This window comes from Sinocyclocheilus anshuiensis, unplaced genomic scaffold (assembly GCF_001515605.1).
Source record: "Sinocyclocheilus anshuiensis isolate Anshui unplaced genomic scaffold, SAMN03320099.WGS_v1.1 scaffold755, whole genome shotgun sequence".
NCBI classification, from domain to species: Eukaryota; Metazoa; Chordata; class Actinopteri; order Cypriniformes; family Cyprinidae; genus Sinocyclocheilus; species Sinocyclocheilus anshuiensis.
This window is the reverse complement of record NW_015552587.1, coordinates 389,148-395,328: the sequence shown is the minus strand read 5'-3', so window position 1 is coordinate 395,328 and position 6,181 is coordinate 389,148. Positions and strand designations below refer to the sequence as shown.

At 38.2% G+C, this 6,181-nt stretch overlaps 1 protein-coding gene across 7 annotated transcripts in view; it reads left to right on the top strand.

Moving 5' to 3' along the window:
• The window catches only part of nrg1 (neuregulin 1), a 108,839-nt gene that overhangs the window by 59,072 nt on the left and 43,586 nt on the right, over nucleotides 1-6,181 (top strand). The window lies entirely within an intron of this gene.

The window sequence follows — 6,181 nt, the reverse complement described above, 5'->3', positions numbered from 1 at the left end:
TGCTGTATTTGTTCAGTTCACATGTGCACCGAACCGAAAGACCCATACCGAAAATTTTCGGTACGAAAACGTGTACCGTTACACCCCTGTTTTACAGGAAAACGTTAAAGATGCTGATCAAGTATATATATATATATATATATATATATATATATATTTACAGTAGCCTACTTGGTATAAAACATGAAAAGATGAAAAATGAAAAAGGCAGCATGGGACACGATTAGATGAGAAACAATGTAGGGTAGGATTTGATTTTATATTGAAGCCATTTGAGAGGTGGCAAAAGTTATATTTTGCTGAATCATCTTATAACATTATTTTCTTTGGATAATGTGCGCTAATGAATCAGTAAGACCAGGAAGATGATTTCATGTTGACTGGTGTGTGAGATGGATGGTCCTGCAGCTCCGGCTCCAGCTGTTGGAGCTGAGGACACTAACACACGATCAGACGTGACGCTGCGTCTGACTCCAGCCGTGACCGCACAGGAGAATCTCTTTAAAAGCTCCTCGGTGTTTGTGCGTCAGCAGAGAAAGCCAGCGTTATTGAATTGCTGCCCAAGACCTTGCTCTGCGTTTGTTAATAAAACTCTTTCCTTGACGTGTTTGGCATGAAAAGCTTCTCATCTCCTAATGCACCAGTAACCCATCACCCGCCGAACCGATGCTGTTTCGCCTCACGTTATTCCCAATTGTTAGCCATGAATAATTAATTCAACTTCCTGTTAGAAGGATTTAGAATTTATCCTCATTTCACTTCATGAATTCTTACAGTTAGCAGTTCAGACGTTTGAATTTGTCATTGAGTTCATAGTTTTTATTATACTGTTTATACTGATACCATAGTAACTGTGAATACACTGGCATTTATTATCTGAACAATATAAATTATATTTAGTTATGCCATATAGACATGTACCATTTAGTGTTGGGCAGTAACTAGTTACAGTAATAATATTACTTTGTGCAGTAACTAGTAGTGTAAGTAATTACTAATAAGATTTCAGTAATAATATTATTCAGCTCTAAGTCAATGAAAACATCCTGCAAAGTTTTAAATCTGAAAGTGCACCGTGTATAAAGTTATTGTCTCTCAAAAGATGTCAACTCTGAATCATTGAAACGAGTCATTTTTAAAATGAATCCCAAGCCGTTTCATGTTGACATCAAAATGAAACATTTGCATATTGCCCGCCCACTTGTTGGTCTTTTCGTGTTGGTCTGAATGAAAATGCTAATTTATTCTTTGCCACTAGGTGCCGCTTTTGGAGCGGTAAAAATAGCTGTTTCCCCGGTAACGCTGTACACAAAGCAGCACTGTGCTCACAAACGCTGCTTTATCAGGCATTACAGGAGAGATGAAATGAAAATGAGACCAATCGATCAATCACCGCAGATTAGGGTCACGCAAAGGAGGGGTTTGGAAAAATGAATCGTTAAACGATTGCATGCATGTCAACCTGTTGTTGGGGACTCCCAAAACCAAAATATGAACCTTTCATTACCCATAATAGGGGCACTTTAAAGTCACCATCCATAAAACAGCTATAGTTACTTTTGATGCCTCAACCCTTACTGATTTGAAGTCCAAACAAAACAATAACTCCTAGCTTTATTTTCATAATTTTCACAACTCATGAACACGAGCAGCAGGCAAGCATGGAAAATGGAAAAGCTTACATTCAACAGATGTAAATATTACCATTACATAGATTTTTTCAGAAGAAAAGATGATCTGAACACCGATGTGAAAGTTGTGGCATTACATGGCTTACTCATGCACCCACATCCCTCTGATCACAATGTAAATTGTATTACTATAATAATAAAAAAACTTATTTTGATAAAATACATCATGGAATATAATCGTATATGGGTAACAGAAAAATTAAAGCTAATTAGCTACAAACTACACATGACAATTAATGAGGTTAATATAACACCTTTACCTAAACATTACTATCAATCACCATTGAGTGTTTGTAATAATTTCTGACTGCAATCCAATGTGGATTTTGGTAAAAAGATGAGGCAGAAATATATTATTAGTAACATTTTAGAAGAATCTTGTGGGGAAGATACGCAATTACAACTTTTGTGGGGCGTGAAGGTAATGTAACTAGCAGTGTAACTAATTACTGTTGCCAGAATGAAATAATATTACTTTTGAAAGCAGTAACTAGTAACGAGTAATAAATTAAATTTTTTGAGTAACGAGCCCAACAATTAGTATGTAGAATTTATCAATGTATACTCAATATTAACATATTCAGTAGTTACATTTACATTTACATTGTCATTTAGCAGACGCTTTTATCCAAAGCGACTTACAATTGGGGGATACATAAAGCGATTCTTCTTAAAGAGGCAAACAGACACAGGAAGTGGATGTAATACCAAGTTCTTAGACATTGTTCAAATAAGTACAAGCTAGAAAGAGAAGGAATAAATAAAGAGAGAGAATTTTTTTTTTTATTATTTATTTATTTATTTTTTTTTATTTTTTTTTTTTATGATGAAGTCAAGTAGCTTCGAAAGAGATGGGTTTTCAGCTGTCGCTTGAAAATTGTCAGTGTAGGTGATATTCTTTCATCCATGCCGAGATGTCCGCCAGGCAGCCTGAGATCCGTGCAGCTACCGTTAGATCATCTGGTTGAAATGAAAGATAGAGCTGTGTGTCATCAGCATAGCAATGGTAGGAGAAGCCATGTGCCTGTATGATGGGACCCAGTGATGTTGTGTATATGGAGAAGAGGAGGGGTCCAAGAACTGATCCCTGAGGAACCCCAGTGACAAGTTGATGTGCTTTGGATACCTCCCCTCCCCAAGCCACCCTGAAAGACCTACCAGTGAGATAGGATTCAAACCAGCGAAGTGGAATCCCTGTGATGCCCACTGAAGAGAGGGCAGACAGGAGGATCTGATGATTGACAGTGTCAAAAGCAGCAGAAAGATCCAGCAGAATAAGAACTGATGATTTGGAATCAGCTTTTGCAATCCGCAAGGCTTCCGTGACTGACAGTAGCGCAGTCTCAGTTGAATGGCCACTCCTGAAACCTGACTGGTTAGGATCCAGTTTGTTGTTCTGTGAAAGAAACAATGATATCTGGTTGAAAACAACTCTTTCGAGGGTTTTCGCTATGAATGGAAGCAGAGAGACAGGTCTGTAGCTATCTGTAAGTGAAGTGTTTAATGCAGGTTTTTTGAGCAGTGGGGTTATCCGAGCCTGCTTGAATGCAGTGGGGAAGGTGCCTGTGAGGAGAGATGTATTGATGATGTGTGTGAGTGCTGGTAAAAGTGTAGGAGAGATTGCTTGGAGGAGGTGTGAGGGGATTGGGTCTAGAGGGCATGTTTTAGGATGGCTGGAGAGCAGAAGTTTTGATACTTCTGCCTCAGTGAGGGGACAGAAGGAGAAGATGGGAGTTTTTGCAGTGGGTGTGGTTGGTTTGAAGTCCTGTGTGTGTTAAAAATGACAATCTTAGTCCACTGTAACCTATGCGTAGAAAACCTGCTAAAGCCTTTGTAGGTGGCTTTTAGTGAGCAACTTTCTGAATTAAACTCACTGTTACCCTTCTTCACAAGTACATCTGGTGTAGATATGTAAACTGAAGTTAATAGTTGGTCTCTGCAGGTGCTGTGCAGTGAGATACACTGTTTCACATCACAGCTGTGTTTGTAAACATGTAAACCTTCTTTTTATAAGGACTTTTTTCTTAGTCGTTGTAAGGACGTTAACATCTGTCCATTCAATGAGAGTCCATTTCCTTTTCTGTGAGAGTGAGGGGTCACGCTGTTGACTTGACCTTATGACCCTACACACATACACACACCCTCGTGTACGTTTGAATCCCAGCCTAATGGCAATGAGACGTGGGACAGCTTAACAAGCCTGAGGCGACTTAAACCCCTCTGTGTCTGCCTCATTTACCCCTGCAGCGGCTCGAAGCCACGTGTTGTGTGGTCACTAATCCCAGCTCATCTGATAATGGTGACAAGTCATCAGCCCACACCAGAGCTTGAGGGACAGTCAAAAGTAATGTGTATGTTTGTGTGCATAAAAGAGTGAGTTTGAACACCATCATTTAAAGATCATGTAAAAACTTACGTAGACAGTGTCGATGTCAAGGATGAGTCTGAATCTGACTAATCTGTTAAACAGATGGCCTCTGTCTGGGTTAACTCACTAGATTTGGAGACTCTCATGTTATAAACGGGTGAATCTCTTGAAACCCGTCAAGTCATATTTCACCCCAAAATCAAAAGAAATTATGTTTTGCTCAAAGAATATTAAATCAGGTTTTTTCATGACAGTTAAGCACATTTTAACTCTAAAAAAAACCCCCGCTAATTACTGTAAAGCAAAAAAAAAAGTTTTGTTTATGGTACTTTTTAATTTAAGTTCATAATATGGAAATCTGATGGTGAAATTTCATTGAAAGTAATGGGGAAAAATTCAAACGCATTAAATTAATGAGAAACATCTCATTATATTAAAGCACGCTGATTTCCGGTGTGGCTGCAGTATTCCCTGTGGAGTCTGTCCCTCATGCAGTATTTATTGGTCCTGGATGGGGGCTCTGGACCACCTGCGATCTCTTGGCCCCTGAGTCAGCGTTCCTTCAGCATGTACAGGCAAATGTGATTATAGAACAGTAAAGGGCAGACTGAATGTACACCAACATTACTCAAACAAATCAATTTAGCCTTTAAAAATCAGTTCTGTGATTTAAAAACAGGCATTTGATTGAATGATGCCGCGAGGGGATCGTGAAGCATTTCCATTCATGTTTTATTCTCATTTATTATCAGCACCACAGCAGCCTTTTGGAGAAAAGATAATACTTAAAATCTAATAACCGTGGTCATTTCTTGCGTCAGTTTCAGCATCTACCAATAGACTTTTAACATGCATATGCCTATATAAAAAAAATTGTTTTGTGCAATTGGGAAGTGTCCTGTGATGTGATATTTCATCTAAAACCATTTTAAACAGCAGTTTGTAAATAAGTTTTGTAAGTATTATACCAGCCGTTTTTATGGGCTCATATTAGAACAGGTACTTTGAATATTTGTCATTTTAAAAATAACTTTGTTGCGTGACCTTACACCGTGTCCTAACTACAGTATATGAGACGCGAGAAGATTTGGGTGTCCACACTAGACGCGACGCGACAGAATCAAACAAATATCACAGCCAATCAGAAGCGTGTGTGGGCGGGCTCTCTCTGAAAGCACACTGCACTCGCAACAAAATGGATACGTTTATAATCTAATTCATAAATATTAAACCTTTTTAACATTATTAAATGTACATACTGAGTGACTGATACCATCTTTATGGAATACACTCGTTGGTTCGCAGTGAGTTCACAGTTTTAACGTACACTGAGGTAAACTATCTGTTGTTGCTTTCAGTATGGCTAGAAGGCCACACAATATGACATTCAAACTCACATTAGACACATTTAACTTTGAATAAAGCACATAATCACCTGAGATTTTCACTGTCATATAGTAGTTTGTATGTTGCTGTTCCAGCTGCAATGTCGCGGAAATAGAAACCGTTTCTAAAATAGAAATTTCGCATGTCGCCATCGCGGCTAGTTAGGACAAAAACTCTGATTAACATGGAAAAGATACCTTTTATCGCGTGTCGCGGTGTTGTGTCGCGTGTAGTTAGGACACATTACCCGTATCACACCTCAATAGCAGCAAAAGTGTTTTGCAATTCAATATGAACACAATAAGTACATTGTACTTATTTTTTTATGTACTGTAAGTACATAGTAGCTAAGTCACCTAATATAAAGTGGGACCAATTAGTATTTTTTTTTAAACTTAGTAAGCAAAAGAGTGAACAGCACCTGGAATAAGTGAAGTGAAAATTTTATTTTAAACATTCATATAAATTTTAAATCTCAAATCTTAAAAAAATTCTGTGGACACATTATGCATCAACTACCCATGCATGAATATAATATCTGCCATCATCCCCCCCTTCCTTCTAGATATCAGCATCGGCTATTAGCCATTGAAAAAAACATATCACTTGACCACTAACAGAAACAATAGCATCCTATTCCCCTGAGAAACAGCCCATCAATGTGTGAGATACAACTCTATCCTAATCCACAGCAGAATCAATGGCAGAAAGATGACGAGTGAATGAGAGAGAGAGA